This window comes from Natator depressus, chromosome 11 (genome assembly GCF_965152275.1).
Source record: "Natator depressus isolate rNatDep1 chromosome 11, rNatDep2.hap1, whole genome shotgun sequence".
NCBI classification, from domain to species: domain Eukaryota; kingdom Metazoa; phylum Chordata; order Testudines; family Cheloniidae; genus Natator; species Natator depressus.
Window position 1 is genome coordinate 75,523,210 of NC_134244.1, and position 25,773 is coordinate 75,548,982.

At 43.1% G+C, this 25,773-nt stretch overlaps 1 protein-coding gene and 1 long non-coding RNA gene across 6 annotated transcripts in view; one reads left to right on the plus strand and one right to left on the minus strand.

Moving 5' to 3' along the window:
• Positions 1-25,773, minus strand: part of ADARB1 (adenosine deaminase RNA specific B1) — a 253,319-nt gene that overhangs the window by 87,141 nt on the left and 140,405 nt on the right. The window lies entirely within an intron of this gene.
• Positions 1,850-24,011, plus strand: LOC141996236 (uncharacterized). The gene is made up of 3 exons (XR_012641504.1): positions 1,850-1,909; positions 22,981-23,135; positions 23,538-24,011. It is a non-coding gene; the product is annotated as an uncharacterized LOC141996236 (long non-coding RNA).

The following is a 25,773-nucleotide window of genomic DNA, read 5'->3' on the forward strand; positions in this document are numbered from 1 at the left end:
GCTTCCCGCCCAGGCCCGGCTGCCAGGGGGAGGGGCTGAGCAAGTTGGAAGTGCCGGGGGGCTGGGGGGAGGCGTAGCAGCAGCAGGACAGAGCACCCCTCCTCCGCCAGCAGGCCGAGCATGTGGCCCATCTGCGACTGCTAGTAGCAAATATCTCAAATGGCTGAAGATCGGACACTGGATGGGAAGGGGTCTCAGTTACTACAGTGAATTCTTTCCCTGGTGACTAGCTCAGGGTCTAACGGATCACCATAGTTGGGGTTGGGAAGGAATTTCCCCCCAGGTCAGATTGGCAGAGACCCTATTTTTGTTTCGATTTCCTCTGCAGCATGGGGCATGGGTCACTTGCTGGTTTGGAATGGAGTAAATGGTGAATTCTGTGGAACTTGAAGTCTTTAAATCATAATTAGAGGACTTCAGTAACTCAGCCAGAGGTTATGGGTCTATTACAGGAGTCTGTGGCTGAAGATCTACGGTCCATGATGGGCAGGAGGTCAGAATAGATTATCACGATGGCGCCTTGTGACCTTAAAGTCTATGGGCCGGTCTACACTACCGCATAAGTCACTGTAACTTACATCACTCGGGTGTTAAAAACACCCTCCCCCCTGGAGCGACACAAGATTTGCGCTGTCCACCACACCAGTGCTATGTTGGCGGGAGACGCTCTCCCCACAACATAGCTGCCAATTCTCGCAGAGATAGAGTAATTATGCCAGCACGTCTAATGCTACATCCGTGCAGCTATTCTGATGTAGCGCTGAAGTGTAGACTTGTCCTATGAGTCTATAAGTAACCACAATTAAATGAAAAATTTGATAAAAATGGATTTCCATTTGGAATTCATGCTTTGTGTTTATAGTTTCAGCATACATTTGGACTGCATATGATGACTGAAAAGAACCCTAAGTAAAACCCCCACTTTTGTTAAAAACCATAACTAGCCTCGTCAGTAAATTTTTATTTTAGGTGTATAACACATTTCTTGCAAACACTGATACAGGCATCTACCAAATGCCTGTATTGATCAAATCAAAGAGCACACACATTTTCTTATAAAGGCAGGAAATGGAAATGCATGAATAATAAATATGGTTCCTTGTACTTCATCTTGTAAAAAAAGCACGTGAAGCTCTCCATAAGATGTTCACGGCTTTAAAATGAAACCAGTACAGGCCATCAGGGAGAGGAGGAGGAGGGGGTTGGGAAGAGAAGAAAGTGAGCTGGATTTGTGAAAGGGAGAAGAGACTGAGGAAGTCAGTCTTGTATAGAGAGGAGACACTAGGCATAGTGAGGAGAATGAAGTGGTTTGGAAGGAGAGGAATGAGAGACTGGAGGATTTGGGGGAGAAGGAGGACTATCACGCTGATTAGTGCAGTGTAACAACAAACAATAAAATAGCAGAAAAATCAGAATGAAGAGTCAGGTGGTTTGGGATAAGAGAGAGGAAAGACTGGTGAATGCGGGGAAAAAGAGGATAAAGGGAGTATGAGGCAGGGAAAGAGGTTGGGAAATGAGGCATTTCCCGTGAGGGAAAGGAGAGATTGGCAGATTTGCAGAGAAGAGGACAGTATAAGGGGTTTTGGTGGGAAAAGGAGAGAATGAGGTAAGTATGAGGGAAAGGAAAAGAGACTAGGGGAGTTTTAGGTGTTCCAGGAGACTTGGATGTGGAAGGAAGGAAAGTTTGGAGAGAGGTGGTGTTAGAGAGAGGGAGGAGTCATTAGAGGAGAAAATGGTGGGGGGCGGGGGTGGAGAATTTCACATAGAGCAAAGGCTGGAGGGGAAAGATAAGAGACTGTAGCATTTAGAGGGACAGTGGAAACTTGGCATGCTTTCTAAAGATTGCTGCAGCAGAGGAAAGGAGCCAGACCACAATGGCACACAGGAAGAGAAATGAGAGGAGGCCACAGTAAGTGCTGAAGGTCTTTTTTATTTTTAAAATGGAAATGGGGACAAAGTAACTTGCAGTATTGGAACCTTTTACACGTGGCAGGAAAGGGGGGCAGTGGTTTCACAGGGTCACGTCCTTTCCTTTCAGCGTTTGGGGCAGAATTTCTCTTCTGGGTGCGTATGTGATAGTGTCGTCCTCCCTTACTTGAAGGATGCCTTCCCCCCACCCCAAAACTGCCATTACATGTCACAGTTGCTAAACAGAGAAGGGTGTATTTAGATTAGATGCAGTATTACCACCGTGTGTGTCCGGCAGCCCGGAAGCAGGTCTACTAAACATGGGATCAGACAGTGCTAACCCTTAAGCACCATGCAGCTTTTTAAGTGCCATCTTTAGTTAGAGCCATTAAGTCAATTTAGGCCTACACTCTGGGTTGAAGTCTTAAGTGGAAAAAAAGTAACCAAAGGCCCTCTTACTCTATCAGCATGTTGGGCTAGATTCAAAGGTATGTAGGTATTCCAGTGCTGAGCAGTGAAACACCCAACTCCCAGGCACCCTGCTGCCTCCTGCAATTCTCTGCCCGAAGTTGAGTGCACAGGCTCCCTATGCATTGTATCGGGAAAGCTCGGCACCTAAGAAAGGGATTCTCAGAAGCCAGCAACTGAGCAGTGAGCCGCCTAAACAAATCAGGAGTGAAATGCAGAGAAAAGGGCTGGGGCTTAGACTCAGATCCTCAGAGATATTTTGGTGCCTGTCTCCTACTGATCTGAGCTGAGCCTTTATGCACCTGACTTATGGGCTGACAGGAAGTGCCTATCTCTGCTCAGGATTCTCCGCCGTGAATCCTCTCCTGGAGTTAGGCACTTAAGACAGGTCAGTCCATTCTCACAAAAAGAAAAAAAACCCACCACACACCCCAAAGACAGGGGGGAAACAGTGAAATCCTACTGTATGGTAGCCAACAGCTCAGTGGTTAGAGCACTCCTGTGGGATGTGGGAGACCTAAGTTTGAATCCTCACTCTGCCTGAGTTAGAGCAGGGACTTGAATCCAGGTCTCCCACATCCCAAGTGACTGCCCTGATGCTTGGGTATTTTGGGATGGGGCTATGTCCTCTAGCCTGTTGAAGCTGTTCCACTTTGTATAAAAAACTAAATATTCATTGGGCCAGAGGGAGACTCTGTAGCACAGTAGCTAGGGCATTTACCAGGGATGTAAGAGAGTCGGATTCAAGTCCCTGCTCCAGTTGAAAAGAGCTTGGACAGTCTGCTGGTCCTCCTGCAGGAGGCCCTACAATGGAATCTTTTTTAGACACAAACAACATGCAAGACCTGAAGGAGAGGGCCAACACAACCGTAACACTACCTTGTACTAACACAATAAGAGGGAAAAATAGAGAGAGCAACAACCAAATGTATCTTTAAATATCAGTTTAATCTAATCTCTGCCCACCAATACTAGAATGCATGAATCACAGTTGCATAGTTACTACATGCAGTTCCTACAGGACAGTGTTATCATTAAATATGCCTTAACTGTGCATTTCCTCTCCTTAACATGTTTCCCTATCTCTTAAGTTTAACCTTAAGTGTGATTTTCTTAAATTTGTTATGCTATCTAATTATCGTCAAAATACATTCCTGTAACATTTATATCATTAATGACAGGTTTCAGAGTAACAGCCGTGTTAGTCTGTATTCGCAAAAAGAAAAGGAGTACTTGTGGCACCTTAGAGACTAGTGATGAAGTGAGCTGTAGCTCACGAAAGCTTATGCTCAAATAAATTGGTTAGTCTCTAAGGTGCCACAAGTACTCCTTTTCTTTTTATATCATTAAGTTACTGATATGTGCTCATAACCGTAACTCCTTCAGTTTTTGTTTGGGAATAACAGTAACTAAATATATTTTTAAAGAGTTTTGGAAAGGATAGTGTAGCGGGGTAGACACCCGCTCCTGCCCTTGGGGGCTTAGAACAGCCCCGAAGAGGGCTGTGGCTTGGGACAAGAAGCCTGGGCTGATTGGGGAAGGCAGCAACAGCTGGGGCCATGCCCCAGTCAGGCCCAGCTGGCCCCTATAAGAGGCTGCGAGCCAGGAGTCCACACAGATTCTCTCTGCCTGTAGAGAGAGAAGGGTCTGGCTGCTGGGGAGCCTAACCAAGTGCCTAGAGTGGAGCAGGGCTGGGGGAAGGCCAAGGGAACTCCGGCCTAGAAACCCCCCAGGCTGGGACTACTTGAAGGCCAGTTAGGTACTGGGGTTGCAGGGGGCAGCCCACGGGTAGGCAGAGGCAGCAGGTCCAAACCCCCTTGCCTGCGATGAGTGGCTTATATACTGCAGTCAGCCCCAGTGAACGGGAGCTAGATAGTGACTGGGCAATAGCCAAAGACTGAGGTGGGGATAGGAAGTGGGGGTTCCCCTGGGTGGGGAGACCCTGCAAGTGAGGGTTACTGCCAGGGGCACCGGGTCCAGGAGGGACAAGGGGGCCTGGCGTAAGTGGGACACTGGCCTGCAGAGGGTGCTCCAAGGCTGGAATTAGAGCTAATTCCCAGGACACCAGCAGGAGGTGCCGCAGGGGTGAGTCCCACATGCTTATAGACAGGAAACTCTCATGCTTCAGCAATTGCTGTACTGGGTCAGAAGAGTTTTCCATCTAGACCAGTATTCTGTCTCCAGCTGGGGCCAGTACCAGATGCTTGAGAGGATTTTTAGTACAGAGGCCTAAAGCCCAAGAATTCCCCAAGGCTATGCTAAAGAATTGTCATGCAAGACTCCCATAAAGTTTGGCAAGTAACGCTAAGAGAAAGATGATGGAAATGTACCAGTTAAGACTCTTTATAGACTAAAAAAAATTAGTATGATATACTTTCACAACCTATTGTAAATTGTTTTCTGCTATGCTAAGTTGTAATTGAAATCACATGAAAGGGTACAAGAAAATGGAAATGGTTGAGGGGAATTTTACTCACAGCACAGGTATACGAAAGATTTGTTTTTCACCATCTAAGCTCTATTGTAAGTTGGTTAAAGTTGTTATGGTGGAAATTTGGAACATAATGGAAGATATAAGCTGTACTGCCAACAAGTTGACATATGTCAATGACTGGATGGTACCAGTCATGCAGTTATATCACAAACTGTAATACAAGGTAAACAAGTTACACATAAAGATCTGTAAAAGCATGACCAAAGTTGGGTTAAGTTGAGTTTGCAGACTGGAGTCCAGATTGGTGTGGTAAACATCACCCCTTTCTGTAATGGGCTGTTATATTCTTTAGTTAGAGTTATCTAGCTTAATAAATTCAGTTAATCTTACTATCTGATGTCTCACTAATCAACACTTTAATAGAACTCATTTTTTACAAGAAGGTGCAAGAACCATTGCAATATTCCCCAATGGCAGGAGTCTGGCAATTACTATGTTCTGAATAAAATATAACTAAATAAAATACAGCCAATTAACAAATGCAAATATCTAGAAATGTAGTAAAGCTTCTGTGGATAAATAAGACTTGTTTCTCAGACCCTTCTACAAGCATGAAAATCATTTTAAAATATAAAAAGAAAATATCTAATGACCTTTGCATTCTACTAGAATATACACTAGGGATCTCAAACACGTGGCCCGTGAAGTTATTTGCTGCAGCCTGCCAAGCTCCCTGGTTCCTCACCCCCTGCCCCAAGTTATTTCCTGTGGCTGCCAAACTCCTCTCACGTGCCGCCCACAGCGTGCTGTGTCCCTGCTTCTCTGGCTACCTCCAGGCGCTTCCCACCGCCAAACAGCTGTTTGGAGATGCTTAGCATTTTCCAGGAGGGAGTGGGGAGCTGCATGCTCAGGGCAAGAGGTGGAGAAGAGGCGGGGCAGGGATTTGGGGAAGGGGTTGGAATAGGGGCAGGGAGGGGGCGGAGTTGGGGTGGAGACTTTGGGGAAGGGGTTGGAATGGGGGCAGGGAAGAGGTGGGGCAGGGGCGGGGCCTCATGGGTGGAGTGGGGATGGGGGCAGAGGTGGTGGGGCTTTGTATCTTTATATGAAAAGGTGTCAGTGATGTGGCTCTTGGGGCAATGTACTAGTCCTCATGTGGCCCTACTGGTGATTTGAGTTTGAGATCCCTAATATACACAGTAATATTGTAGTTGTAAGATGGTTGCTCCTAAAGTATATGTTAGTGCCAAAATGCTTTTGAATTGCTCTTTATAAAATGCTGAAAAGACAAAAATATTTTTATTAAGGAAAATTAGACCAGTGATTTGAAATATTGTTGACAATATTAGCATAGGAAAACTGCAAATGTTAAAATTCTATTTTTTTGATCAATATATTGTGAATTATCCCCAAAACAGGCAAAGTGAGGTTGAGAGGGAGTAGGTACTTAATACACCTACTAAGAACTAAGCTATCACACACAGTTGTATTGGCCATTTCTGCTACTGAAATCATTTTGAGATGACAACTACCGAGGCAGCTCTGCTGGAGTCAACCCAACTGATGTATAACTCTTTTCTTGTACATAATTTTTTTTTCTTTTTCATTATCAGAACACTTGCCAAAATATTTTCATGAATGGAAGACTACAAAATGGAAATAATTCTCTGTACAAAACTTAGAATCATAGAATATCAGGGTTGGAAGGGACTTCAGGAGGTCATCTATACAACCCCTGCTCAAAGCAGGACCAATCCCCAACTAAATCATTCCAGCCAGGGCTTTGTCAAGCCTGACCTTAAAAACCTCTAAGGACGGAGACTCCACCACCTCCCTAGGTAACCCATTCCAGTGTTTCACCATCCTCCTAGTGAAAAAGTTTTTCCTAATATCCAACCTAGACCTCCCCCACTGCAACTTGAGACCATTACTCCTTGTTCTGTCATCTGCCACCACTGAGAACAGCCTAGATCCATCCTCTTTGGCACCCCCTTTCAGGTAGCTGAAAGACACTATTAAATTCCCCCTCCATTCTTCTCTTCTGCAGACTAAATAATCCCAGTTCCCTCAGCCTCTCCTCATAAGTCATGTGCTCCAGCCCCCTAATCATTTTGGTTGCCCTCCACTGGACTCTTTCCAATTTTTCCATATCCGTCTTGTAGTGTGGGGCCCAAAACTGGACACAGTACTCCAGGTGAAGCCTCACGAATGCCAAATAGAGGGGAATGATCACGTCCCTTGATGTGCTGGCAATGCTCCTACTTATACATGATGTTTATATATATATATATATATACACACACTTAGTATTATATTTCAAAAGTTATAATGGTAAAGTTGCATTTGTGCATGCATATGCATGACTTCATATGTTCTCATAATTTAAGTTCTCTCAAAAAGTTAACCCCTCAAAAAAGTATTGACTATAGCAAAGTTGGTTGGCAGTAATTAACTGCAGACTGATTAATTCAGCTAAATTATTTACAGAGTAAGTCTAAAAGACACTGTGTAATGTTGCAAAATTAGGACCACAGAAAATTACCTTTCTACAATAAAGCTTTTGTCCAGTCTACAATATCATTTAACCTTCCAGATGCACATCTGTTGTACTTAATAAAAACCTGAACACCACAGAAAATGGGATAGTAAATCACATACACAGTTCTATTTGTGGAAAGTAACCATATAAATAGAAAAGAGGAATGGAGACCAAATTCAGCATTTTCTTTCTAGGCAGAACACTAACTGTAACCAAACGACTAAGCAGAGAATGCAATTCCGTCTAGTGACCTATTTATAGAATCTCTTATGTATAATGAGAACCCTGAAAAATGACTGGAAGAAATCCAGGCAATAATGCTTTTTATTTCTAGAACAAGATGACTGAGAACTCATCTATCTGCAAAGAGCATATGTGAAATATTATTGTGAAATATTATTGTGCAACTTATTGCAGGGGGAGCTCAGATATCATGATAATGAACTCTCATCCATGCCCTCATCACCCTGCATGTTGACCACTGCAAAGTTCTCCTCTCTGGCCTTGAAAAAACCCATATTGCCCCATTTACATCTACACATAATGCTGCTGCAAAGACTTTATCTTGGCTCATTACCTCAACCTTGTCTCTCACACGTCCCTTTTGCATCCCTACTTTGGCTCCCCGCACTCCAATGAATCAAACACAAAGCTACTTGTATTTGCTTTCAAAGGTTTTTTATGGCCTATCCACATACTTCTGTCATCTCATATGTAGAGAGACACTGACATTTGCCCCCTTTGCACCCGAAATGGTGCCAGTCTTGACTGCTCATTTGTAAAATTTTTCAACATTTTCACATTCTCTCCTATACTGCTATTTCTGCAAAGCTATCACTTTGCCCTTCTTCAAATCCTGCCATAAAATTCTCCTCTGGCATGATGCCACATTCATCTTACGTAGCAGCCTAGATATCCTTCGGAGGGGGTAAGCTGTTGTGGAGAATTAGGGGCCTCCTACTGCTGTGTATCCAGGGGTCAGGATATGTCCCTTAGTAGAGACCTTTTAACTATCATGTTCAAAATATCAATATAATGTGTGTGCAGTGTATGAAGATTGCATAAGTAAAAGTTTGGAAGAAGTACTAACTGCACAGTCTCCATTGGCAAAACAAAACAAATTTTAAGGGAAGTGCGTCTAATGGTTAAACATGGGATTTATGAGAAGTTCTAGGCTGTATCCCTGGCTGCCTCTACCCGTCATTGCTGTATGAATGTAGGCAAATCATTTAAATTCTACCTGCATCAGTTTTTCCAAATGTAAAATGTGGTAATACTACCTAATTAGTTCACAGGGTGTTGTGGCACTTCATTTTTGTAAATCCTTCTTTACATAACACCTTGTATCTTCTTAGCTCAAAGTATTAATATCACTTCCTCCAATAAATATGTACTGGTATTTTTCAGGTTTACTTTTTAAACTAAACCGAATGGGCAAATAGCAGTGAATTCAGAAAATATTCCAGGTGGACCAAGATGGTCTTTTGCTAGGGCACAGATCATTACATGTCTAATTCAAATTTCAATACAACACAATTAGTACCAAAAAATGGTGTGGAATATACTTAGCTCTACAGTGTGCACAAGTGTCAGACCAACAGAGATTTAAAACCGTATTTTAAAAAACCAGTAGTAACATGGTATTAACATATTAACAGAAAAATACTAAAAGCATCATGCTCGCATTGCTTCCATGCAATTTCAATAGTATATAAATATAATAAATGTATCAAATGCACACCACAGATATACTCGTTATTTGTGATCCACAAAGGGTAAAATGCTTTGGAGCTCTACATCAGGAATACTGCACAGCAACTCTGCTGAGTATGGCATCCAGCTTTTTACAGAAGTGGCAGGTTTTCAGTGCAACGCCAGAGTGATGAAATGACTCCCTTATCTTCTGGTATGCCTGCCTCAGCACCTTTAATCTTTGCACGGTACTGATGCGTGTCCCATTCATACCCCTTATGCAACATGCCACGAGAAATCAGACTGTAGGTATCGAAGCTCCTACAGCGGGAGTGAAGCTGGGACTGAGCAGCCTCCTCTCCCCACAGAGCCGGCAGATCCACCAACTCAGATGTGCTCCAAGCAGGAGAGCGTTTGCTATGGAGTCACCATAGTCCGCTGGGAAGATGTGATGTGAGCTCTCCACACCGAGCAAACAGGAAGTGGAACGTCAAAAATTCCCACGCCTTTAAAGGGGAAGGGGCAGATGCCTGTGTATCTGGCTGCAGGGCAGCAGAGTTCAAACTGCTGACCAGAATGGTCAGGATGGGCATTGTGGGATGCCTCCTGGAGGCTATTTACATCAGCATAACCAAGCGCAGTGTCTATACTGACAATTTGTCAATATAACTTTGCCACAAAAAGCTCTACGCCTCGCATTGAGGTGGTTTTATTTTGGTCGGCAAAGCAGGAGAGTTTTGTCGGCGGAAGGAACAGTGTGTGTGTACACCTACATTATTTTGTTTACGAAAGATTACTTCTGTCAACAAAACTCTGTAGAGAAAACAAGGTCTTAAAGGGAGTTTTCCACAGTGTGGAGAGGGGTTCTGCACAAAATGAATGCAGTCTCAGGTTCCGACAACATTTTAGATATTTATCATTGGCAGCTGAGGATGGGGAGACAAACCACGATAGTCACAGTCTAAAAACCCGAACATAAAAGATACACGTCAATCGCAGCCCCACCGTTGGTCCTTTCCACAATTCTCAGGCACAAATCTCTGGGCAGAACAACTAGGACAGGTTGGAGAGGGGGAGGTGCATTCACCACCAGAGAAACCATCCACAGAGGGGAGTGGTTTGACCCAGAAAACTGCATTGCTGTCAATGAAGTTACTGTGCATTTATGTTAGTGTTGCTGAGAGCAGAATTTGGCCCAGAAAATATATAATGTTCATTAGTAGAAGTAAGATCTACAGAATATAGTAACAGTTTGTAACAATATAATGTTACAGTAGTACAACTTAAAATTATTATAAAGATAATAATATAAATGATCATCATACCAAAATGTAACAGCCTTTACAGCATTATAAAAAGATAAACCAGCAAAGAGTTGCTAGCTTTATATCAATAGCATGTGTCTGCACCTTTGAAATTAGAGATTATACTTTGGACGGAAGATGAAATAGCCTGAGAGAAGTGAAGCATCCCAATCTGTGAGTTTGCTTGCTGTCCATACCACTCATAATTCAGTCTGTGTCACCACTTGATAATACTGTTTAATTATCTAAATTATCTGCACAAATGTGTGATGCTAGTAGACCTTCAGAAGATGTGAATTTTCAAATTAGTTTGTCCACAGGCATCTCCGATTACTCCCATATCTAAATCAACGTTTACTCAGATCCCATTAACTCCAAATTTATCTGTACACATTTTTTTAAATGTAAAAAGCCAACAGGAAGCAAAATGCAAGCACCTAGCAATGCTTTCCCTTTCAAATAACTGTTTAAAGTACCTTGCCGGAGCAAGCCTGATGACTTAGTGGGCAGCCACACGCACCGTCAGGCAGAAGAGCTGGATCTGGGGCAGCCAGTCTCAGAACACCCACTCATTTGCCCAGTAGCACTGACATAACTGAAGAAACCATGGTCAGTCTCCGAGGAGAGGTTTCAACATGCTTCATACTTCCGCAGTGAATCCTTGGTAGCAGGGTACCAAGGTCCATATTATTCCCGCAAGATCCATGCACATAACTCCTTTCTTGGGGTCTTGAGAAGACTGTTTGGGGGTCAGGATTTGTGTGGTGCAGGGATTAGGAACGAGAAAGCTGAGATGAGATAAGGGGAGGGGATGCACCTTCAACTTGTTTCCACCTCCAGCCCCACTGTCTCCTTACAGACTAGCTGTAAAAAGTAATACAGCCTGTTGTGTGGCTGTATTGGAACCAAGACGGTAGAGACAGGCAGGAGCCAAAGGGGGACTCCAGGCCAGCATAAAACTATGATGTCTCCATGTTGATAGACCCTACTTTCGGTAGATCCCCACAGAGCTGCAGGGTTTAGGGGAGGAATCCATTCCACTGGGGAGCAAGAGACCCAATCAGCTAAAAATGGGTTAAAGGAAATGTTGCAAGGAGACCCTCAGTTTCCGCCCATCCTAAATCCCCCTACCAGTGTTTTTTCTAGAGGAAGCAGCAAACCTGGGGGAAAAGCTGAAATAGCTGAAATAGGAGAATTCTTAACTTACCTAAAAAGTTTTCTTTCTTCTGGAAGTAACATCTTTGGATCCCTTACAATGGGTCTTACCTCTGTTTGCAGCTCTGTGGGGACAGAACTGGCCCTGTCAATCAAGACAGGCTAGGAGTGACACCACTCCCAGAGAACAAGGCAGCCTGAGATACTTCCAAAGTTGCTCCATGGAGCTAGTTCATTTAATTATTAACAGGTTATCAGACATAAACAGAAATTATCACACACTTTTCCTACTGAAGAACTTCAAATTTCACCCCAGCTACTAGCAGAAAGACAAATTGTGCACCAAACAGAAAACAAAGGAAGATGTGAGAATTCAAGCCTTCCCTTAGAATTATTATCCTTGTGCTGGGTGAGAGGGATCTGCAGATTCTCTTGGTAGAAGAAAAGAAATTTTGGGGTAAATTAGGGTGGCCAGGTGTCCTGTTTGCTACCAGAAAGTCCTGTTGTAAAGGGGACCTGACAGTGTCCGGTCAGACCTACTTACTGGACACCCAAAGTTTGGTTACTGCAGGTGGGGGAGGTGCCAGGTTATCACCTGCACCAGCCCCTACTTAGCCGAGGCTGTCTCCTATCTGTGTTGGGCAACTGCAGGTCCCAGCCCCAGTTCCACAGATGAGTCCCTCCCGACCTGGGCAGGAGAGAGGGGAAAAGCAGCAAGTGATGGGGGAGAGGGGAAGAGGAGAGAATAGGGGTAAGGCCCCAGGTGAAGGGGAGGGACCTCAGGGGGAAGAGGCAGGGCAGTGGAGGTTCCAGCACAAAGTTGGCAACCCTAGGGTAAATTAACACATTCTATTCCATTCTTCAATGGGAAAGTCTGCAGATCCAGTACAATGGGATGTCTAATCAGTGTGTCTCAAGGGAGGAAAACAAAGGATGAATGACTAGATTTTTGTATTCTGTATTGTTTGAAGTGTTACTGGGCGAGCATAGTATGCACTGCTCTCCCTCCAGTGCCAGGGACTGATAAGGCATGCATGTTTCATTTGTAAAACTTAGTGAAGGTGTCAACAAATGCCCAGATTGCCACCCGACATCTCTTTATATGTTGCATATTATCCTTCAGGTTTCCATTGACTTGAATGAGCAGAGAGATTTTTTTGGGGGAAAGTGGCTTTTTACCTCTGAAAGCTTCTGAAATACACCAATTTTATCATCTTAAAACGGAAGCCTTGGCAGCTTTTTTATTTTATGAGTGGTATAGAACAACAGAGAATGTCCAATGTGGATTTTTACAGGTCTCGTGATATGCGGAGTAGGCCAGAAGGGTGATTTTGTGTGTGGCAAAAGATGGGGGAAAAGACAGTTTCTTGTGACCTGTGGAATAGTGTTTAGTTAGGTATTAAGGATTCTACTCACTCACAGCACAACTTTGCTGTCATGAGAGGAACAGGACTCCAAAATGATTCTTGAAAAGTGACTGCAACCAAGATGACAACTTTAAAGATAGCAGGGGGTTAGGAGGGAGGCATATCAGACAAGGGATTACAGGGATGCTTGGTCAGGGCATTTAATACAAAATTTAGATCCCAAGAAGGACCTCTTGGCACAGGGCAAAGAAATGAGGCAACTAATCTTCCTACATCCAGATGAAACAAAATCCTCCACCCACTTGCTCTCTAGCGCACTAGAAATGGCCATCACTTGGTTTATTACATTGTGAAGATTCAGGCCCACATGAAAACCTTCCTGTATATACTCCAAAAATACATTTCACTCAGGACGTGACTGGATCCATGCTAATGATTTTGCACTGTGCCTTACAGATAGAACAAGCCCCTGAAAATGCCCTTTTTGTGGAATACATTTTCAGGATTAAATGGGTATTTATGAACACATGCAAATAACCTATTTTAATTAGCATGTCTTAGTTACCTTTTAGCTAGATCCATTTTCTCTGGGTTTGGGTGCCAAAATGATCCTTGTGAGAGATGATCCTTCCTGCAGAAGGGGGCCACCTGAATTAGATCTGAGGACTAGCAACAACATAGGACCACTTCTGCTTTCTCTCTCTGTCTCTGTCTGTCTCTCTCTCTCTTTTTCAGTTTTCCTATGGAACTCTATATAGCAGCAGCAACAACTAAAGACATACAAGCAATGTTTTGGGCCACTGATGAAAGTGCATGATCCTTGCTATGGCCTGTTACTCTCATCATTTGGAATAAAACTTTTGTATCTTTGCTGGCACAAAGACAACTACGCTTGATACAAGATAAATGGTGGAAGAAAGTAGCAGAAGACACTCAAATGTATGCAGAAACAAAGGAAACAAAAAAGTTCTTTGATTCCTTGAAGCTAGTCTATGGACTTTCAAAAGTGGGCACGATTCGCTTATGATGGCTGATGGCAGGACAGTCATCAAAGACAAACAAGGCATGGAACAGAGATGGGTTGAACATTTCAGCTAACTACTGAACAGACCATCCCCAATTGAAACAAGTGCTATTAATCAGATACCTCAAAAGCCTATTCAGCACCACCTTGACTCACCACACTCGAAGAAATAGAAAAGGCAATATGTTTGATGAGCTCAGGAAAGTCCTCGGGCAGAGATGGAATACTGGCAGAAATATATAAATCTGCAGCTCCAAACGTGGTAACAACACTCCAGAAGATCCTTACTGACATCTGGGACAACAAAGGAATGCCACAAGACTTCAAAGATGCCACAATTATTCCTTTATTTAAAAATAAAGGCAGCAAAATAATCTGTCATAACTACCGGAGGATATCTCTCTCATCAGTCGCTGGAAAAATCTTTGCTCGTGTCCTCCTGAACCAACTGATTTCAGCTGTCTCAGAAGCCAATCTACCTGAGACTCAGTGCAGATTCAGACCTGGCCGTAGCACCATAGACATGATTTTCAGTATCAGGCAAATACAAGAAAAATTTATTGAACAAAACATGAATCTGTTCAGTGTTTTCACTGATCTGACAAAAGCATTTGATACAGTCAATAGAGAAGGATTATGGATGATCCTTAGCAAACTTGGTTGCCCACCAAAACTGGTAAAGATCATTCATTTATTTCAGGAGGGGATGCAAAGTCAGGTACTTTTTAATGGAGATCTCACTGACTCCTTTCCCGTTTCAAATGGAGTCAAACAAGGCTGTGTCCTTGCCCCTGTACTGTTCAACGTCTTCTTCACCCAAGTTCTCATCATGCTACAAATGGACTCAACAGAGGCATATACATCAGATAAAGACACGACAGCTCAGTCTTACAAGGCTTAAAGCAAAAATAAAAGGAACAAAACTACTACTAAGAGAAGCACTCTTTGCGGATGATTGTGCCCTCCTAGCACGCACGGAGGGAGATCTCCAGTGCATCATAGCTCGCTCTGCTGAAGCATCAAAATGGTTTGGCCTCACAATCAGCCTGGGAAAACCTGTGGGGTTGCACCAATCATCTCATCACCGCTCTGGGCCATATCCCTGAGCATCTCCATGAGTGGAATCCAACTAAAGTAAGTTGACAGTTTTACCTATCTCGGCAGCAACATCTCCCATGATGGATCTCTTGACAAAGAGATCATGAACAGGATACAGAAAGCTTGTCAGTCATTAGGAAAGCTACGTAACAAAGTCCTGAAATCCCACAACATAACCCTCTCAACAAAAATAAAACTTTATAATTCTTTTGTGCTCACATCTCTCCTCTACAGCTGTGAGACCTGGACACCATACAAATGGCATATCAAACAGCTAAAGGCCTTCCATATGTGGTCTCTGTGAGCCATTTTGGGGATCTACTGGCAGAACAAAATTACCAACCTGGAGGTTCTTCAAAAGTCAAATGCCATAAGCATCGAGGCCATGCTGATAAAAGCCCAACTGCGCTGGGTTGGACACATCATTAAAATGCTTGAACATCAACTCTCCAGAAAAATTTTCTATGGAGAATTGGCATGAGGACACCAGAATTAAGGCCGCCCCAGAAAGTGCTACAAGGACAGCATCAAGAACAGCACACACTTTGGTGCAATAAAACTGGTTGATCTTGAGAAGACTGCGTTAAATAGATCAGCATGGTGACATAGAACACTCAGAGCTTTTCAAGCCTTTGAAGAGGACAGAAATAATCGATTGTTAGCTGCAAGGGAAAAGCGTCATACTACTGCTATAACTACCAAGAAGCTCATCAATGACTTTGTCTGCCCGATCTGCTCACGAGCACGCGCGTCACGCTTTGGACTTCAGAGTCACTCCAGAACCCACAAAAAAGATAGCATGAAAATGTCATCATTGAACCAACGGACTACACACACACAAACCTTTGCTGGATGATGCAAATAAGTCAACTGATGGGCAGGCATCCCAGGGTCTGACTCTTCACTCTCCTGGATCTAACCTTTGCTTGCTTAATGAGCCGCTATGATATTTATTTCTTTAAGTTAGTTTTTGAAAGACAGCAGATTGTTATTTTGTTTGATTTTATTTCTTTTCTTTCTTCACCTAGGAACAGAGCAAATTAGAGGCTCATAGCTGGTCTCAGGACCTGAAACTTGTTTCCTTGTTGATACAAGCCACTGTCAGTGTTGTAGAACATCATCAGTATATCTTGGCTGAGCAGGATTGGTGTTACAGCTCTTAGAGTACATGACTGCCCTGAGCTTGAGCTAATTGATACATTGTTGGAGCTCTGTTTTGCCATTATCCTCAGATGAAACTGTTTCCTGAATGAGATTCCTTGCTGTTGAAGCTTGTGTAGATTGTCTCCACCTACCCTCTCTGACACTGACATACCCCAGCTCTCTGAGTATTTCCTTTCTTTTAGCTTCCAAGAGAAAGATATCAATATTGCTTTGGCACTGGGACTATCTAGGACAGGGATGATGGGTCTCGTGGGCTCAGGAAAATAAGAAAATGCTGGACAGAACATGTGAAACTTCACCTCACAACAGTCTGCTTTTGCAAGAGACCATCATCCGGACAAGAGACATCAGAGCCCTGTTAGATGTGAATGGAGAATGGATGATATTGTGACCACCAGCATCTGAAAAACTTTTATAGAAATAATCTTGTGTGGCAATTGGTATCTATGACTCTCCCCAGAATTAATATAGACTTCTTGGAGTTATTCCGTTCATGTCAGAGTTGACCAATCCGTGTTGCTCCAGAAAAGAATCAACTGTGAAAGAGCTGTTTTGTGTGCCTTCTGCAGGAAGGGTGCTCTGATGGGCTGGTCATCTTGGAATGTTTATATAAGAACCCTTTTCTGCTCAATGAAAGCCACAATATTAGTTAGCACTTTGGCTAGGGTTAGGGGCAGATAGGCCAAAAGATAAAGCAACATACTGAGAATGTTGTCTGTTGCATGTGAAGCTGAGATATCTCCTATGGGAGGATCATATAATATGTAGATAGATGTTCAGTTCAGCTGACTATAGAAAAATCCCCTTGGGAAATTGCTGCTTCAGCTGTTGCAGTCAGAGCAGGACTTAAAACCCAGAGACCGGGGCATGCCACGCATAGGGCAAAGTCCCACTGGAACTCTCTCTCTAAATACACTACTTAACATGCATCCAATGAAGTGAGCTGTAGCTCACGAAAGCTTATGCTCAAATAAATTGGTTAGTCTCTAAGGTGCCACAAGTCCTCCTTTTCTTTTTGCGAATACAGACTAACACGGCTGTTACTCTGATACTTAACAACTACTTACCAAATAACTACTGTAAACAAACTATTTACAAGGCCCTAAGGCTCAAAGACCGAAGACGAAGAACCGCTAACACTTGCTAGGCAAGGGAAAGGTGCTCTGACTAACCAGCACGGGCAGTAAGAAGGAATTGAGAGGGCACAGGGCTGGCAGCGCCTAATAAATGTATACATGAGCGTGGCACTCAAGCGGGTGCCACAGCTGACCCTATGGATACTGTTCAGGCAAAAAGCTCCAATGGCACGCACATGGGCACACACACACCTAGAATGGAACTGACATGAGCAAGCACTCACAGAAGAAAGAGGAAATACAAGGTGCAGACAAAAAGGAGCCAAATGGTAAAATGTATGCCACTAAAGCCGAGGAACTGGCTTGAGGAATAAGTAATAAGATGATGGATTCAATATCCTAATAACCCACAGAAATCAGACCTAAGAAAATATCATAGAATCAGAGAATATCAGGGTTGGAAGGGACCTCAGGAGGTCATCTAGTCCAACCCCCTGCTCAAAGCAGGACCAATCCCCAACTAAATCATCCCAGCCAGGGCTTTGTCAAGCCTGACCTTAAAAACTTCTAAGGAAGGAGATTCCACCACCTCCCTAGGTAACGCATTTCAGTGTTTCACCACCCTCCTAGTGAAAAAGTTTTTCCTAATATCCAACCTAACTCTCCCCCACTGCAACTTGAGACCATTACTCCTTGTCTGGTCATCTGCTACCACTGAGAATAGTCTAGATCCATCGTCTTTGGAACCACCTTTCAGGTAGTTGAAAGCAGCTATCAAATCTCCCCTCATTCTTCTCTTCTGTAGACTAAACAATCCCATAAGTCATGTGTTCCAATCCCCTAATCATTTTTGTTGCCCTCTGCTGGACGCTTTCCAATTTTTCCACATCCTTCTTATAGTGTGGGGCCCAAAACTGGACACAGTACTCCAGATGAGGCCTCACCAATGTCGAATAGAGGGGAACGATCACGTCCCTCGATCTGCTGGCAATGCCCCTACATATACAGCCCAAAATGCCATTGGCCTTCTTGGCTACAAGGGTACACTGTTGACTCATATCCAGCTTCTCGTCCACTGTAACCCCTAGGTCCTTTTCTGCAGGACTGCTGCCTAGCCATTCGGTCCCTAGTCTGTAGCGGTGCATTGGATTCTTCCATCCTAAGTGCAAGACTCTGCACTTGTCCTTGTTGAACTTCATCAGATTTCTTTTGGCCCAATCCTCCAATTTGTCTAGGTCCCTCTTTATCCTATCCCTACCCTCCAGCGTATCTACCACTCCTCCCAGTTTAGTGTCTTCTGCAAACTTGCTGAGGGTGCAATTCACACCATCCTCCAGATCATTAATGAAGATACTGAACAAAATCGGCCCCAGGACCGACCCTTGGGGCACTCCTCTTGATACTGGCTGCCAACTAGACATGGAGCCATTGATCACTACCCGTTGAGCCCGACAATCTAGCCAATTTTCTACCCACCGTATAGTGCATTCATCCAGCCCATACTTCTTTAACTTGCTGACAAGAATACTGTGGGAGACAGTGTCAAAAGCTTTGCTAAAGTCAAGGAACACCATGTCCCCTGCTTTCCCTTCATCCACAGAACCAGTTACCTCGTCATAGAAGGCAATTAGATTAGTCAGGCATGACTTGCCCTTGGTGAATCCATGCTGACTGTTCCTGATCACTTTCCTCTCCTCTAAGTGCTTCAGAATTGATTCCTTGAGGACCTGCTCCATGATTTTTCCAGGGACTGAGGTGAGGCTGACAGGCCTGTAGGTCCCAGGATCCTCCTCCTTCCCTTTTTTAAAGATGGGCACTACATTAGCCTTTTTCCAGTCGTCCAGGACTTCCCCGGATCGCCATACTGCTGAGGTTCGTTATCAGTTTTTTCTCAGGCCGCACACAAATGAACTCCCACTGAAATCAGTGAGAGTGTGCCAGAGTAAGGAATGAGTGTAACCTAAATAAACACTAAACAAAAAACTCAAGCTTTGGACTTATGATTATATGTAAATATAAAAACACTTCTGTTAAAGAGGATGATCTCAGCAGTGCAATCCTAAATTGTACATATATCTATTTATCTATATTAAGGTGACACAAGTTTCAGGTCGCAGGCTGTGTCTGAATATTTAAAATTAAATTAGCCAACAAAAGATATACCACATTGCCTAATGCCATGACCAACCAGATTACCTGTTATCACATTGTGTAATGTAATTGTCTTCACAGTTAAGTAAATAGAAAATTAATTTCTCTAGACTGACCAACAGGGCAACACTTTGATTTTGTGTAATTAGAAGCAGAGATACCATATTCAAAGCATATTTAAAATTCAGCTACCTGGGAGAATGGAAATGGATAAACTGCAAACAATTGTCAGATGTTCACAAAAGGATGAAAGAGTATAATGGTAGCAATCTGAGTTATGAAGTCGAGTTTTGGAATTAGATTCAAATCCTAACTTCCCAAAGCTGACGGGTGTTTGGTGCTCAGTGTTCCATTTAACAAGCATTCCACACACAGCATTTAACAAATCCTGCATCTTGGCAGGGGGTTAGATTAGTTGTCCTTTGTGGTCCCTTCTAACCCTATGGTTCTGACTCTAATTTTTTGTGCCCTTGATCAGCCCAATCCAAACTTCGTCACATGAGTTCACAAAGATTCTCCAAACATCTTTGAGGTTGATGGCTTCCTTAGTTACATTACATTTAAATCACTTCATCTGATAAGTTCACAAGCCTAGAGAAAGGGGATTAATAACCAATGCATCACAGGGTCTTCCTTTAGTCCTCCAAGGCCTGTTTCTTTCTTCTTTCCTTTGGCAGCAGCCTGCTAGAGTCTTAATATTCTGTCCCCACCTCCTGCTGTTTGGAGGAACGATAACACAAACCTCTGGACCAGTGTAGCAGTAGTTCCGTAACAGAGAAGACTCACTTACAGTTTTCCATTTAACAGGAGACTTAAAACTTTATTTTGTAAAAATCTCTTTGAAATGGAGAAAACCAGAATGCAGAATGTAAACTGTGAGCACTATTTGAATTTTTTAAGATGATTTCATGAAAAATGGAATAGTACAAAGAAAAAATAAGAGTTCAAAATAAACCCTTATGCCAATTTTTCACTAAATTATCTCACTTTTTTGGGGTCCCTTTTGTGAGAAATCCAAATCATTTTGTGATCTGTCCTTTGTCCATAACACTACTCCTCATGCACCAATTCCAACCATATCAGTTATACACCGGAAGTACGACAGCACTTTATAATTTAGTTATAATCGCAAATATGTGTGGCAACCAAACCCGCTGCATTTGACAAGAAATCTGCTGTAGTGCACAGTCACTGACTCAGTTCCTATGCAAGGGATATATATAAACAGATATGCCTTGAATGATTAATAACTACCGATTCCTCCTGCCCCTGAAAAATTAGAAGAGTTATACATCTCTTTTTATACCAAAACTGAATTCACCTAGGAAGTAAAGACAGTAAGAAAATGGTTCACACCACATGAGACTCTGTCTAAGTACTCACAGATCAGCCAAGGTCAGGAGTTCCTCTCCCCATGAATACAAACAACATGGCTTAGCTAAAATTATTAATCATTTAGGCAAAAATCTCTCATAATTTGCAGATAGTTAAAACCTCTTTCTCCCTGCCAACCTAGCTGGAAAGAACTCCAAGTTACCAAGCCAAGCAAACCAGAAATGATTGGCTATAATATTGACAGTCCACTTGGATGAGCTACTTGTTACCCCAAGAAATCCAAACCACATGTTTTCACCACAAATGATAAACTATACATTGTTTTCCTTGTAAATCACAGAGACCATAGATCAATCAAATAGAGCTGTCTTTCACCCCAAATTAGAAGCTGCATATTTGCATTGTGAATCAGATCTACATCCTTCTCTATGTGGATAATGTCTCTTGTAAGTCCTAAATACTGTAAAATGCTTATGTACGATCAAAGAATGTATGGAGTAGGTCCTCCAAATTTAGAAGATTATAAGTAAGGCTACGATTTTGTCAAGGACATTTTTAGCAAAAGTCACAGACAGGTCATAGGCAATTAACAAAAATTCACAGAAGTCATGACCTGTCCCTGATTTTTACTAAAAATGTCCATGACAAAACAGGAAGGGAGGAGGGTCGAGCACCCTGCCCTGCTGTGGATGGGAGCTGCGGCTCCTACCCCATGGCTGGGAGTTGGTAGGGACCCCCGCCTATGGCAGCTGGAAAGCGGTGGGGAATCCCCCGCTACCCAGGGGCTGGGGAGCTCTGGGGGATACCCCCCAGACGGGGGAGCTGCGAGGGTTCCCCTGACGCTTGCGATGGCTTGGGAGCTGTGGGGATCCCCTGCATCTGCAGGGACCAGGGAGCTCCAGGGGCTCCCTCACGCTGCCTGTCCTCTGGAATGGTGGTTGAAGCATGCAGGGACATATGAATCTTTAACATATCTAGCACGTAAATATCTTGTGATGCCGGCTACATCAGTGCCATGTGAATGCCTGGTCTCACTTTCAGGTGACATTGTAAACAAGAAGCAGGCAGCATTATCTCCTGCAAATCATAGAATCATAGAGTATCAGGGTTGGAAGGGACCTCAAGGAGGTCATCTAGTCCAACCCCCTGCTCAAAGCAGGACCAATCCCCAACCAAATCATCCCAGACAGGGCTTTGTCAAGCCTGACCTTAAAAACCTCTAAGGAAGGAGATTCCATCGCCTCCCTAGTTAACACATTCCAGTGCTTCACCACCCTCCTAGTGAAAAAGTTTTTCCTAATATCCAACCTAGACCTCCCCCACTGCAACTTGAGACCATTACTCCTTGTTCTGTCATCTGCCACCACTGAGAACAGTCTAGATCCATCGTCTCTGGAACCCCCTTTCAGGTAGTTGAAAGCAGCTATCAAATCCCTTCTCATTCTTCTCTTCTGCAGACTAAACAATCCCTGTTCCCTCAGCCTCTCCTCATAAATCATGTGTTCCAGTCCCCTAATCATTTTTGTTGCTCTCCACTGGACGCTTTCAAATTTTTTCACATCCTTCTTGTAGTGTGGGGCCCAAAACTGGACACAGTACTCCGGATGAGGCCTCACCAATGTCGAATAAAGGGGAACAATCATGTCCCTCGATCTGCTGGCAATGCCCCTACTTATGCACCCCAAAATGCCATTGGCCTTCTTGGCAACAAGGGCACACTGTTAACTCATATCCAGCTTCTCGTCCACTGTAACCCCTAGGTCCTTTTCTGCAGAACTGCTGCCTAGCCATTCGGTCCCTAGTCTATAGTGGTACATTGGATTCTTCCATCCTAAGTGCAGGACTCTGCACTTGTCCTTGTTGAACCTCATCAGATTTCATTTGGCCCAATCCTCCAATTTGTCTAGGTTCCTCTGTATCCTATCCCTACCCTCCAGCGTATCTACCTCTCTTCCCAGTTGAGTGTCATCTGCAAACTTGCTGAGGATGCAATCCACGCCATCCTCCAGATCATTAAGATATTGAACAAAACCGGCCCCAGGACCAACCCTTGGGGCACTCCGCTTGATACTGGCTGCCAACTAGACATGGAGCGATTGATCACTACCTGTTGAGCCTGACGATCTAGCCAGCTTTCTATCCACCTTATAGTCCATTCATCCAGCCCATACTTCTTTAACTTGCTGGCAAGAATACTGTGGGAGACCGTGTCAAAAGCTTTGCTAAAGTCAAGGAATAACACATCCACTGCTTTCCCCTCATCCACAGAGCCAGTTATCTCGTCATAGAAGGCAATTAGATTAGTCAGGCATGACTTGCCCTTGGTGAATCCATGCTGACTGTTCCTGATCGCTTTCCTCTCCTCTAAGTGCTTCAGAATTGATTCCTTGAGGACCTGCTTCATGATTTTTCCAGGGACTGAGGTGAGGCTGACTGTAAACAAACTTGTTTGTCTGAGCGATTGGCTGAACAAGAAGTAGGACTGAGTGGACTTGTAGACTCTAAAGTTTCTCATTGTTTTGTTTTTGTACATTTGCAGTTATTTTTTGTACATAATTCTACATTTGTAAGTTAAACTTTCATGATAAAGAGATTGCACTACAGTATTTGTATTAGGTGAATTGAAATACTTTTTTTGTATTTTCAGTGCAAATATTTGTAATAAAAAATAAACATAAAGTGAGCACTGTACACTTTGTATTCTGTGTTGCAACTGAAATCAATATATTTGAAAATGTAGAAAACATCCAAAAATGTTTACATAAATGGTATTCTATTATTAACAGTGCGATTAATCATGATTAATTTTTTTAATCACTTGACAGCCCTAATAAAAAGCCACCGATAAGAAGAGTATTACGGACATTTGTTATACACCATCACCATCTACTGGAAAGGACTCTTCCCCATCCCAGTGTTATAAGGATAAGAAGTGGTGAGATTTAATTTCAAAGATTGCACTTCTACTTCTATTTCGGTAATACAAATAAGTGTAGATTATCTTGCCTTATGTACACTTTCTAGTGAGATCTCAACTAACTGCTGAGTATCTGTGATAACCACTTGACGACTGTATTGTTTGTGTGTGCAATACACACAATTGGTTGCGTCTGCACTTGAGTGGTGAACTGTTGATTTTATACTAATGTGTTCTGAGTGAATTAATAAATTGTTGATTGGTTAAGAATAAGCTAGTGTCTGATTTGAGAAACACTGTTCAAGTTGTAAATTGACCTGAAAAGAACCCAGCAGTAAAATTAGTAAACTAACACTCCTTGAACTCAATAAAAATATGTTGTCCTATTAGATTCCATTCTATACTGGCTATAACACTTATTCAATTGGCAAACCTAGTTTGTTAGATTTTAGCTTTAAAATATAAACTGGCACCTCTGCAAATTCATAAAAACTGACCACTGTCGCTCCCCTGTCGAAAAGGTTATGATTGGCTGAAAGTCACGGTTCTATCTAAATACGTATATCTTTAGTGCATGTGAAGTTATGAGATTGTGTAGTATGGTTGTCCCTAAAACATGCTGTAAATTGGGGAATCAGCCAGATATTAGCTCCCCAGAGACAACAGCAAAGAAAGTAACCAACGCCCAGGCAGGGTGTCAAACAGCCATCAACAGCCATTGTCCAGCAAGGGAGCTACAAGTCAATGACTCACCTGCATGAGGACACACCAGGGGGATTGCGCAACCTTGCCTGGGGACTCAGCGATGCCCAACAGACATGCCTTGACTTGTGTTCTCCAAGTACATGGGACTGAAGGTATAAAACAGAACATGAGACCCCATGCTTGGCCTTTCTCCTGCCCCTACATATGCTGCAAGCAACAAAGACACTCAGAAGAAGACTGAAGACTCCAACAGAGGAGACTGGCCCAGGTTTAAGGGACAAATCTGTAAATTAAGGACTGCAATATCCAGTGGGGTGAGAAAAACTGCTTAATCTAGATGTTGCCCAGTCTAATAGGGTTGAGAATTTAGCCTGCGTGTTTATATTTTATTTTGGTAAGTACTCTGACTTTTTGCCTATCACTTATAATCACTTAAAATCTATCCTTTGCAGTCAATACATTTGTTTAACTGGTTATCTTTACCAGTGAGTTACCCTGAAGTGTGTCTGCTCAGGTTTTCAAAGTCTGGTGTATATCCACTTTCCATTGATGAAATGGTGAACCAATTAATAAATTTGCACTGCTGGTCTTGAGCAGTGCAAGACAGTATATTCCTGAGGTATAGTGCCGGAAGTTGGGAGGATTTGGCTGGTGCTTTCTCTGTGTGATTCATGAGTGGCTCTGGGAGGATTCATGCAATCTAGCTGGGTGTGGGGCTCCACGTGTTGTTGTGCTGAGTGATAACAGGGCCTGGAGGGGTTTGCTGCTTTATGAGGGTTAGTAAAGCATTGTGAGAGTCAGCCCTGGCTGAAAGGTTAAGGGGGCACAGAGGTCCCATCACATCCTCTCTCATCCCATGCTTTCAAAACTTTTAATTCCCAGTGTTGGCTATCTCTCCACACCTACTTAATTTTCTTGGTTTGTCTGCTGTCTCAGATATGGTTGATCACTTTCCCATTGCAACTTCTCTTCTGTTTCCACAGCTATATTCTTTTGATTCTTTATCTTCCGGATCATTCCTCCACCATCTCCTTTAACAGTTATTTATCTTCTCTTCATGTGTTATCCCTCAAGGTTTGGTTCTTAGTTCTTTCATTTTCTTTCTCTCCTCTCTCTATTGGTGTACACAGCCTCTTCCATTATTTCAACCACTAATTCTATGCTGATAGTTGTCAAATCTACCTCTTCATCTGACCTTTCTCCCTCTTGTTCAGTTTCACATTTCAAGCTGCTGCTCTGTCATCTCTACTTCGAACTCCAGACAATCTCAAACTGTATCTTTTCATATATGAACTGCTCCTCTTTTCCTCATAATATCTCTCCTCCCACTCTTTTCTCTATTTCCACTCTCAATTTTACTATACTTCCTATCCCAGGTTCAAAGTCTCAATCACTGTATCGTCTCTCTCCTGCTCCTTACTATATCCATTCCGAGGACA